Source organism: Arachis stenosperma, chromosome 4, assembly GCF_014773155.1.
Source record: "Arachis stenosperma cultivar V10309 chromosome 4, arast.V10309.gnm1.PFL2, whole genome shotgun sequence".
Classification (NCBI taxonomy): Eukaryota; Viridiplantae; Streptophyta; class Magnoliopsida; order Fabales; family Fabaceae; genus Arachis; species Arachis stenosperma.
Genome location: NC_080380.1, coordinates 73,274,536 through 73,286,527, shown reverse-complemented (window position 1 = coordinate 73,286,527; position 11,992 = coordinate 73,274,536). Strand labels below are relative to the sequence as shown.

The following is an 11,992-nucleotide window of genomic DNA, read 5'->3' as shown; positions in this document are numbered from 1 at the left end:
CAGAAAACAAGTTTGCAGAAGAAAGAAGAATGGAAGTAGCAAATGAAAACTCAAATTCAATCCTCAATTTCTTAGAATTATGCAGAAAGTAAACAAAGAGAATTCTCAAAGTGAGAATGAAACAGAATTACTCCAATCTCACTCCAAATTCAAGACAGAAAGAAAAACTGAGAGAGAGAGCTCTCTACTACTACTCCTAATGCTCCCTAGTAGAGCTAGCCTTTTTTCAAAGAAAATCAGAATGATGCCTTTATATAGGCTTTTTATAAAATAAAATGAAATTAAAATAAAAAACAAATTAAATGAAAATCCTAATTCTAGCTTGTTCTTGTGCCTTTGAGTAATGATAATGGGCTTAGCTTGCTTTGGATTTGAGGAGAAATGGGTTTGGTTGGCCTTGATTCAATTTGGTGAGGAATTGAATTTAAATGGAATTTTGGTTGAATTTTGGCCCATGGATGACACTCCCAGGAGGATGCACTGCTCTTGTGGAGAGCGGAGCATTGGTACCTTGTGTGGGGATTTTTTTGTTGCCTGCCAAGGCTGTGAGGCATCAGGAGAGTGCTCTGCTCTCCTTGTGAGCGGAGCATTGGAGCTTCAAAGGGGAGGTACCCGGTTCAAGCCTTGGTGAAAGCACTCCACGCCAATTTTCTTGCATTTTCTTTGGGTGAGAGCACGACAATGCTCTCCAAGAGAGCACTCTGCTCTCCTTGAGAGCGCTACTTCCTTGGTTTCCTTGTGTCTCCCTCTTCGAGCCTTGGTGGAAGCACTTTGGTTTATTTTCGCTTATTTTTAGCCCTTAAAGATGCCTTTAACTCATTCCTCAATTGTATGCCAAATATAGATTGCTACATATCGTTGGAAAGCTCTGAATGTCAGCTTTCCAACGCAACTGGAAGCACATCAATCGGACATCTGTAGCTCAGGTTATAGCCCTTTGAAGGAGGCATGGTCATGCTGTGAGCGCCCCAAATTTAACTTAGCGAAAATTTGCTTCCAACCTCACTTTGCATCACGATAATGCTCTGCTCTTGGCAAGAGCCAAGCATTGTGTGTGCTGGTTGCTTCCTTCTTTGATTTGGTCATGGGCCATGCTTTTAAAAGCGTGACCTAAGGCTCCAAAGTGTGCTCCAACTTCAAAGTGTGCCCCAAAGCTCTTTTTTCTCCTTTTTAGCTTATTTTGTGCTTCCTTGCTTCTTTTTCTTCTTATTTCCTACAAAATTTATAAAATTAAAAGATCAAGGAAATATTCCAATTAAGCACAAAAGAATGCAATATTTAAGCACTAATCATCAATTTTTTGTATGAAAAAGCATAGAAAAACATGACATGGTGACATGTCATCACAACACCAAACTTAAACCTTGCTTGTCCCCAAGCAAGAAAAGAATCATGCAATAGAAATTGACAATCCAAGGTAAGAAGAATAGCAACTCAATGGTCATGGTAAGCTAGTTTTCTATGCATGCTACCATCACAAGAGAAATGTAAATGATTGATGCTTCTATCTAGCTCAATTTATGAAATCTTTTTCTTATAATTCTTCTTTGAAACAAGCTTTTGATTTTTTTTTATTATTATTAGCTTCTCCTTTTGGGTGCTTTGCCCCATGAGTTAATAACAAAGCTACGATTCTAAATGCTTTGTTTTCAAGTATTACTACTTGATACATAAGCACCACAAGCATTTAATTAGAGGACTTCATTAAGCTCATTTTTTTCTTTTCTTGACTCTCTAATCGTTGATGCTCAGAACCTTGAGCTTTGAGGGAGTGCTTTTGCACTTGAGTCTAGCCTTGACTTCTAAGTGTTTTGTTTTCAAGCATTTGGCTTGATACATAAACACCACAAGCACTTAACAAATAACTTGCCATTGGTACTCAGAGCCTTCAGCTTTCTCATTCTTTCCCTTTTTCTTTTCTTGCCCTTTTTTTTGCATTTACTTCCTTCAAGGTTTTCATGATTTCAAAAGATTTCACAAAATGTCCAAGATGAAAACATCAATTAAATAAAATCTAATGCAATTGAGCAACAATTAATCATACTAGCTTTCCAATACTTGTATGCACATGCTAAAATCTTCTTTAATGCCTTGTTTGTTTATGATCATGATGATTTACTACTTTTGAACTCACAGGATTCAAGTTGGTAGTTATAATGTCACGGCAAGATATTACAAATCTGGATTCAAACTATGCTTATTCATACCACACATGTAAACAGAGAAGATAATAAGACTATTATGCAATTTAAGTGCTGGAAACAAATGAGAGGAAAAAGAACTTTACAACCTTATAGTCCATCTTCTCTATTGTTGTCATTTTCCTCTTATTCTTCCCTTTCCCTTGCCAAACTTAGAATGCTTGCTCATCCTCAAGCAACAATTAGAACAATGGCTATGGGGCTAAGATAGATCATGAATGTCTTACACAATGAAATGTTAGTAACACATGTGTTTCAAGCAAGCAGAATTAAAGATAATAATCAAGGCACAAGAGAAAGAGACATTGTGATTACAAACATAAGATGGTGTGTATGATACATTGCATAAAAATATAAGTGTCACACAAAACTTAGTGTGACACTTTCACTTGGACTTGATGCAAGTATCTAGTAAACATTGAAACCAAATTTTGTTGCATAGCAACACCAAACTTAGAATGCAATCATATGTCAATTTATTTGAACTAAACTAAACAAAAGAAACTGTTATTTGTTAAATACAATCACCAAATGAAGTGTCTGTCATGAATAAAGATGTCTCGGTGATGTATTAACAAAAACAGTTAATAAGCAAACTAAATGAAAGTATTTAAAAACAGAAAAATGACTAAAGCAAGTAGAATGAGAAAGTGTCAAATTAAAAGAGAACAATAAAACTATAGAGGCATTATGAATATGTAGACAAGTAGTGTTGCTTGAATGATTTGCATAGAAAATAAGTGACACACCAAACTTAGAATCTTGGTGTGTGGTGCGCGAAATTGTGAACAATACTTTTCACAACTCTCATAATCCCCGGTCATGAACTCCAAGAACTTGGTAGCTCAATTCCATGGCATTACACAACTTCGCACAACTAACCAGCAAGTGCACTGGGTCGTCCAAGTAATACCTTACGTGAGTAAGGGTCGATCCCACGGAGATTGTTAGTATGAAGCAAGCTATGGTCATCTTGCAAATCTTAGTCAGGCAGACTCAAATGGATATGGTGATGAACGAAAATAACATAAAAGATAAAGATAAAGATACTTATGTAATTCATTGGTAGGAACTTCAGATAAGCGCATGAAGATGCCTTCCCTTCCGTCTCTCTGCTTTCCTACTGTCTTCATCCAATCCTTCTTATTCCTTTCCATGGCAAGCTCGTGTAGGGTTTCACCGTTGTCAATGGCTACCTTCCATCCTCTCAGTGAAAACGATTGCATATGCTCTGTCACAGCACGCGGAATTCAGCTGTCGGTTCTCGGTCAGGCCGGAATAGAATCCATTGATTCTTTTGCGTCTGTCACTAACGCCCCGCCTGCTAGGAGTTTGAAGCACGTCACAGTCATTCAATCATTGAATCCTACTCAGAATACCACAGACAAGGTTAGACCTTCCGGATTCTCTTGAATGCCGCCATCAGTTCTTGCCTATACCACGAAGACTCTGATCTCACGGAATGGTTGGCTCGTTTGTCAGGCGAGCACTCGGTTGTCAGGCGATCAACCATGCATCGTGCAATCAGGAATCCAAGAGACATTCACTAGAGCCTTGGTTGCTTGTAGAACAAAAGTGGTTGTCAGTCACCTTGTTCATAAGTGAGAATGATGATGAATGTCACGGATCATCACATTCATCAAGTTGAAGAACAAGTGATATCTTAGAACAAGAACAAGCGGAATTGAATGGAAGAACAATAGTAATTGCATTAATACTCGAGGTACAGCAGAGCTCCACACCTTAATCTATGGTGTGTAGAAACTCCACCGTTGAAAATACATAAGCATAAGGTCTAGGCATGGCCGAATGGCCAGCCTCCCAAATTGAGTTCAATCATAAAACATGATCAAAAAGCTCTCTAATACAATAGTAAAAGGTCCTACTTATAGAAAACTAGTAGCCTAGGGTGTACAGAGATGAGTAAATGACATAAAAATCCACTTCCGGGCCCACTTGGTGTGTGCTTGGGCTGAGCAATGAAGCATTTTCGTGCAGAGACTCTTCTTGGAGTTAAACACCAGCTTTTATGCCAGTTTGGGCGTTTAACTCCCATTTGGGTGCCAGTTCCAGCGTTTAACGCTGGGATTCCTGAGGGTGACTTTGAACGCTGGTTTGGGCCATCAAATCTTGGGCAAAGTATGGACTATCATATATTGCTGGAAAGCCCAGGATGTCTACTTTCCAACGCCGTTGAGAGCGCGCCAATTGGGCTTCTGTAGCTCCAGAAAATCCACTTCGAGTGCAGGGAGGTCAGAATCCAACAGCATCTGCAGTCCTTTTCAGTCTCTGAATCAGATTTTTGCTCAGGTCCCTCAATTTCAGCCAGAAAATACCTGAAATCACAGAAAAACACACAAACTCATAGTAAAGTCCAGAAAAGTGAATTTTAACTAAAAACTAATAAAAATATACTAAAAACTAACTAGATCATACCAAAAATATACTAAAAACAATGCCAAAAAGTGTATAAATTATCCGCTCATCACAACACCAAACTTTAATTGTTGCTTGTCCTCAAGCAACTGAAAATCAAATAAGATAAAAAGAAGAGAATATGCAATGAATTCCAAAAACATCTATGAAGATCAGTCTTAATTAGATGAGCGGGGCTTTTAGCTTTTTGCCTCTGAACAGTTTTGGCATCTCACTCTATCCTTTGAAATTTAGAATGGTTGGCTTCTTTAGGAACTCAGAATCCAGATAGTGTTATTGATTCTCCTAGTAGAGTATGATGATTCTTGAACACAGCTACTTTATGAGTCTTGGCCGTGGCCCAAAGCACTCTGTCTTCCAGTATTACCACCGGATACATACATGCCACAGACACATAATTGGGTGAACCTTTTCAGATTGTGACTCAGCTTTGCTAAAGTCCCCAATTAGAGGTGTCCAGGGTTCTTAAGCACACTCTTTTTGCCTTGGATCACAACTTTATTCTTTCTTTTTCTTTCTTTTTCTCTTTTTTTTTTCGTTGTTTTTTTTTCTCCTATTTCTCTCTCTTTTTTTTTTGTATTCACTGCTTTTTCTTGCTTCAAGAATCATTTTTAATGATTTTTCAGATCCTCAGTAACATGTCTCCTTTTTCATCATTCTTTCAAGAGCCAACCTTCATGAACCACAAATTCAAGATACATATGCACTGTTTAAGCATACATTCAGAGAACAAGAGTATTGCCACCACATCAAAATAATTAAACTATTATAAAATTCAAAATTCATGCAATTCTTTCTCTTTTTTCTCAATTAAGCACGTTTTTATTCAAGAAAGGTGATGGATTCATAGGACATTCATAACTTTAAGGCATAGACACTAAGACACTAATGATCATAAGACACAAACATGGACAAACATAAGCATAAAAATTTCGAAAAAAAGAAGAATAAAGAACAAGGAAATTAAAGAACGGGTCCACCTTAGTGATGGCGGCTCTTTCTTCTTCTTGAAGATCCTATGGAGTGCTTGAGCTCCTCAATGTCTCTTCCTTGTCTTTGTTGCTCCTCCCTCATGATTCTTTGATCTTCTCTAATTTCATGGAGGATGATGGAGTGTTCTTGATGCTCCACCCTTAGTTGTCCCATGTTGGAACTCAATTCTCCTAGGGAGGTGTTCAGTTGCTCCCAATAGTTTTGTGGAGGAAAGTGCATCCCTTGGGGCATCTCAGGGATCTCATGATGAGTGGGGTCTCTTGTGTGCTCCATCCTTTTCTTAGTGATGGGCTTATCCTCATCAATAGGGATGTCTCCCTCTATGTCAACTCCCACTGAATAACAGAGGTGACAAATGAGATGAGGAAAGGCTAACCTTGCTAAGGTAGAGGACTTGTCCGCCACCTTATAGAATTCTTGGGCTATAACCTCATGAACTTCCACTTCTTCTCCAATCATGATGCTATGAATCATGATGGCCCGGTCTAGAGTAACTTTGGACCGGTTGCTAGTGGGAATGATTGAGCGTTGAATGAACTCCAACCATCCTCTAGCCACGGGTTTGAGGTCATGCCTTCTCAATTGAACCGGCTTGCCTCTTGAATCTCTCTTCCATTGTGCGCCCTCTTCACATATGACTGTGAGGACTTGGTCCAACCTTTGATCAAAGTTGACCCTTCTAGTGTAAGGATGTTCATCTCCTTGCATCATGGGCAAATTGAATGCCAACCTCACACTTTCCGGACTAAAATCCAAGTAATTCCCCCGAACCATAGTAAGATAATTCTTTGGATTCGGGTTCACACTTTGATCATGGTTCTTGGTGATCCATGCATTGGCATAGAACTCTTGAACCATCAAGATTCCGACTTGTTGAATGGGGTTGGTAAGAACTTCCCAACCTCTTCTTCGGATCTCATGTCGGATCTCCGGATATTCACCCTTTTTGAGTGAAAAGGGGACCTCGGGGATCACCTTCTTCAAGGCCACAACTTCATAGAAGTGGTCTTGATGCACCCTTGAGATGAATCTCTCCATCTCCCATGACTCGGAGGTGGAAGCTTTTGCCTTCCCTCTCCTCTTTTTAGAGGTTTCTCCGGCCTTGGATGCCATAAATGGTTATGGAAAAACAAAAAGCAATGCTTTTACCACACCAAACTTAAAATGTTTGCTCGTCCTCGAGCAAAAGAAGAAAGAAGAGAGTAGAAGAAGAAGAAATGAGGAGAAAGGGAATGGCTTTGTATTCGGCCAAAGGGGAGAGAGATGGTGTTTAAGGTGTGTGAAAATGAAGGAGTGAAGGAGGGTTTATATAGGAGAGGGGGAGAGGGTTGTTCGGCCATTTGAGGGTGGGTTTGGGTGGGAAAGTGGTTTGAGGTGATTGGTGAAGAAGAGAGAGAGAGTGGTAGGGTAGGTGGGGATCCTGTGGGGTCCACAGATCCTAAGGTGTCAAGGAAAAGTCATCCCTGCACCAAATGGCATGCAAAATCACGTTTTGTGCCATTTCTGGCGTTAAACGCCGGGCTGGTGCCCATTCCTGGCGTTTAACGCCGGGTTCTTGCCCTTTTCTGGCGTTTAACGCCAGTCTGGTGCCCCTTTCTGGCGTTAAACGCCCAGAATGGTGCCAGACTGGGCGTTAAACGCCCAACAGCTAACCTTACTGGCGTTTAAACGCCAGTAAGTGCATCCTCCAGGGTGTGCTATTTTTCTTCCTGTTTTTCATTCTGTTTTTGCTTTTTTCATTGATTTTGTGACTTCTTATGATCATCAACCTACAAAAAAGATAAAATAACAAAAGGAAATAGTTAATTATAAAACATTGGGTTGCCTCCCAACAAGCGCTTCTTTAATGTCAGTAGCTTGACAGATGGCTCTCATGGAGCCTCACAAATGATCAGAGCAATGTGGAAACCTCCCAACACCAAACTTAGAGTTTGAATGTGGGGGTTCAACACCAAACTTAGAGTTTGGTTGTGGCCTCCCAACACCAAACTTAGAGTTTGACTGTGGGAGCTCTGTTTGACTCTGAATTGAGAGAAGCTCTTCGTGCTTCCTCTCCATGGTGACAGAGGGATATCCTTGAGCCTTAAACACAAAGGATTCTTCATTCACTTGAATGATCAGTTCGCCTCTATCAACATCAATCACAGCCTTTGCTGTGGCTAGGAAGGGTCTGCCAAGGATGATGGTTTCATCCATGCACTTCCCAGTCTCTAGGACTATGAAATCAGCAGGGATGTGTTGGTCTTCAACTTTTACCAGAACATCCTCTACAAGTCCATGAGCTTGTTTTCTTGAGTTGTCTGCCATCTCTAGTGAGATTTTTGCAGCTTGCACCTCAAAGATCCTTAGCTTCTCCATTACAGAGAGGGGCATGAGGTTTACACTTGACCCTAAGTCACACAAGGCCTTCTTGAAGGTCATGGTGCCTATGGCACAAGGTATTGAAAACTTCCCAGGATCCTGCCTCTTTTGAGGCAGTTTCTGCCTAGACAAGTCATCCAGTTCTTTGGTGAGCAAAGGGGGGTCATCCTCCCAAGTCTCATTTCCAAATAACTTGCCATTTAGCTTCATGATTGCTCCAAGGTATTTAGCAACTTGCTCTTCAGTGACATACTCATCCTCTTCAGAGGAAGAATACTCATCAGAGCTCATGAATGGCAGAAGTAATTCCAATGGAATCTCTATGGTCTCATTTTGAGCCTCAGATTCCCATAGTTCCTCATTGGGGAACTCAATGGAGGCCAGTGGACGTCCAGTGAGGTCTTCCTCAGTGGCGTTCACTGCCTCTTCTTCCTCCCAGAATTCGGCCATGTTGATGGCTTTGCACTCTCCTTTTGGATTTTCTTCTGTGTTGCTTGGGAGAGTACTAGGAGGGAGTTCAGTAACTTTCTTGCTCAGCTGTCCCACTTGTGCCTCCAAATTCCTAATGGAGGACCTTGTTTCAGTCATGAAACTTTGAGTGGTCTTGATTAGATTAGAGACCGTGGTTGCTAAGTCAGAAGGGTTCTGCTTAGAGTTCTCTGTCTGTTGCTGAGAAGATGATGGAAAAGGCTTGCCATTGCTAAACCTGTTTCTTCCACCATTATTGTTGTTGAAACCTTGTTGAGGTCTCTCTTGATTCATCCATGAGAAATTTGGGTGATTTCTCCATGAAGAATTATAGGTGTTTCCATAGGGTTCTCCTAGGTAATTCACCTCTTCTATTGAAGGGTTCTCAGGATCATAGGCTTCTTCTTCAGATGAAGCATCCTTAGTACTGCTTGGTGCATTTCGCATTCCAGACAGACTCTGAGAAATCAAATTGACTTGTTGAGTCAATATCTTGTTCTGAGCCAGAATGGCATTCAGAGCATCAATCTCAAAAACTCCTTTCTTCTGATTAGTCCCATTGTTCACAGGATTCCTTTCAGAAGTGTACATGAATTGGTTATTTGCAACCATTTCAATGAGCTCTTGAGCCTCTGTAGGCGTCTTCTTCAAATGAAGAGATCCTCCAGCAGAGCTATCCAAAGACATCTTGGATAGTTCAGAGAGACCATCATAGAAAATACCTATGATGCTCCATTCAGAAAGCATGTCAGAAGGACATTTTTTGATCAATTGTCTGTATCTTTCCCAAGCTTCATAGAGGGATTCTCCATCCTTCTGTCTGAAGGTTTGGACTTCCACTCTAAGCTTGCTCAATTTTTGAGGTGGAAAGAACTTTGCCAAGAAGGCATTGACTAACTTTTCCCAAGAGTCCAGGCTTTCTTTAGGTTGAGAATCCAACCATGTTCTAGCTCTGTCTCTTACAGCAAAAGGGAACAGCATAAGTCTATAGACCTCAGGGTCTACCCCATTAGTCTTGACAGTGTCACAGATTTGCAAGAACTCAGCTAAAAACTGATGAGGATCTTCCAATGGAAGTCCATGGAACTTGCAATTCTGTTGCATTAGAGAAACTAATTGAGGCTTAAGCTCAAAGTTGTTTGCTCCAATGGCAGGGATAGAGATGCTTCTCCCATAGAAGTCGGGAGTAGGTGCAGTAAAGTCACCCAGCACCTTCCTTGCATTGTTTGCATTGTTGTTGTTTTCGGCTGCCATGTGTTCTTCTTCTTTAAAGAATTCAGTCAGGTCCTCTAAAGAGAGTTGTGCTTTGGCTTCTCTTAGCTTTCTCTTCAAGGTCCTTTCAGGTTCAGGATCAGGCTCAACAAGAATGCTTTTGTCTTTGCTCCTGCTCATAAAAAAGAGAAGGGAACAAGAAAATGTGGAATCCTCTATGTCACAGTATAGAGATTCTTTGAAGTGTCAGAGGAAAAGAAGAGTAGAAGACAGAAGTAGAAAATTCGAACTTATCAAAGGAGATGGAGTTCGAATTTTGCATTAAGGGATAGTGTTAGTCCATAAATAGAAGGATGTGAGGAGAAGGGAAGTAAATTTCGAAAATTAAGTGAAAGATTTTGAAAACATTTTTGAAAAACATTACTTAATTTTCGAAAATGAGAGTGGGAAAGAAATAAGATGATTTTTGAAAAAGATTTTGAAATTAGAAATCAAAAAGATTTGATTGAAAACTATTTTGAAAAAGAAGATATGATTGATTTTAAAAATATGTGATTGAAAAGATATGATTTGAGAACAATTTTAAAAAGATTTGATTTTAAAAATTAGTAACTTGACTATCAAGAAAAGATATGATTCAAACATTAAACCTTTCTCAACAGAAAAGGCAACATACTTGAAATGTTGAATCAAATCATTAATTGATAGTAAGTATCTTTGAAAAAGGAAAGGAATTGATTTTGAAAACATTTGATTGAAAAGATATGATTTGAAAAAGATTTGATTTTTGAAAAACTTTGAAAACTTGAAAAAAAATTTGATTTGAAAACAAAATTCTCCCCCTTGTGCCATCCTGGCGTTAAACGCCCAGAATGGTGCACATTCTGGCGTTTAACGCCCAAAACTATACCCTTTTGGGCGTTAAACGCCCAACCAGGTGATGGGATTATTTTTGGTGGAGACAAGAATCTCTCCCAAAACAACACCAATCTAACCGGCAAGTGCACCGGGTCGCATCAAGTAATAAAAACTCACGGGAGTGAGGTCGATCCCACAGGGATTGAAGGATTGAGCAATTTTAGTTTAGTGGTTGATTTAGTCAAGCGAATCAAGATTTGGTTGATTGATTGGCGCAGAATTTAAATTGCATTGAAAGTAAAGAGAGCAAGAAATAAATTGCTGAATCTTAAAGAACAAGAAATTAAATGGCAGAAACTTAAAGAGCAAGAAATGTAAATTTCAAGAATCTTAAATGACAAGAAATGTAATTGGATTGAAATGTAAAGGGGATTGGGACTTGGATTTGCAGGAATTAAACAAAGAGAAGTTAAATTGCATCAAACAGAAGAGTAAATGGGAATTGGGGTTGATTCGGATTTAAAACAGACAAGCAAAATAACCAAATAAAGCAAGAACAGAAAATTGAAATGGTAAAATGAGATCTCAGGACCCAGAGACTAGAAAACTAAGTCTAGATCTCAATGCCTTCCTAGATCCAACAAGAACAATAGCAAGGGAATTGTAAATTGCAAAGAGAGTAGATGAGCAGCAAGTAACCAAAATGGAAATTCAATAACAGTGGAAAATAAACAAGATCTAAGGTGAGATTGAAACAGAATTTCTTCAATTCTTCAACCCAAGATCCAAGACAAGTGTAATTGAAATTGAAAGCAATTAAACTAAGGAATTCAAGATCACTCAAGCTCCCAAAACCGAGAAGAAAGCTTTCTAAAAACTAAAAAGGGAAGCCCCCCGAATAACTTGAATTCTAGCCTATTTATACACTTTCTTCAAATGATCTTCAAGCCTTGAGTTGGGCCTTTGCTCTTGGTGGAATTGGGTTGAAAGAGGCCTTGGTTGATTGCTCTTGAAGTTTGGAGAGAAACCCAAGTGAACCATTTGAACCGGATTTGAATTTTGCAAAGTTGGATTAAAAGTTTGAGTCAAAGTTAGGGGGCTAACTTTGAAGCTAACTTTTCATATCAGCAAACCACATTTCCTGATGCCAACGTTGGTGCCAAAGTTAGGGGGCTAACTTCAGCGCCAACGTTAGCCCTTCCTTATGCATGAATGGCGCCAACGTTAGCCTCCAAGTTAGGGGGCTAACGTTGGCGCAAACTTTGGCTAGCCCTGGAGTATAATTCTCATGCCAACGTTAGCCTCCAAGTTAGGGGGCTAACGTTGGCGCAAACTTTGGCCACCCTGGAGAAGAAAATGTCATGCCAACGTTAGCCTCCAAGTTAGGGGGCTAACGTTGGCGCAAACTTTGGCTACCCTTGGGAGGAATTGACATGCCAACGTTAGCCTCCAAGTTAGGGGGC

The 11,992-nt window shown here is 39.9% G+C and overlaps 1 non-coding gene across 1 annotated transcript; it reads left to right on the top strand.

Annotated features, from left to right (window-relative positions):
- Nucleotides 1–9,200: 9,200 nt before the first annotated feature.
- On the top strand, nucleotides 9,201–9,308 carry LOC130977340 (small nucleolar RNA R71). The gene has a single exon (XR_009085035.1). It is a non-coding gene; the product is annotated as a small nucleolar RNA R71 (small nucleolar RNA).
- The last annotated feature ends 2,684 nt before the right edge of the window (nucleotides 9,309–11,992 follow it).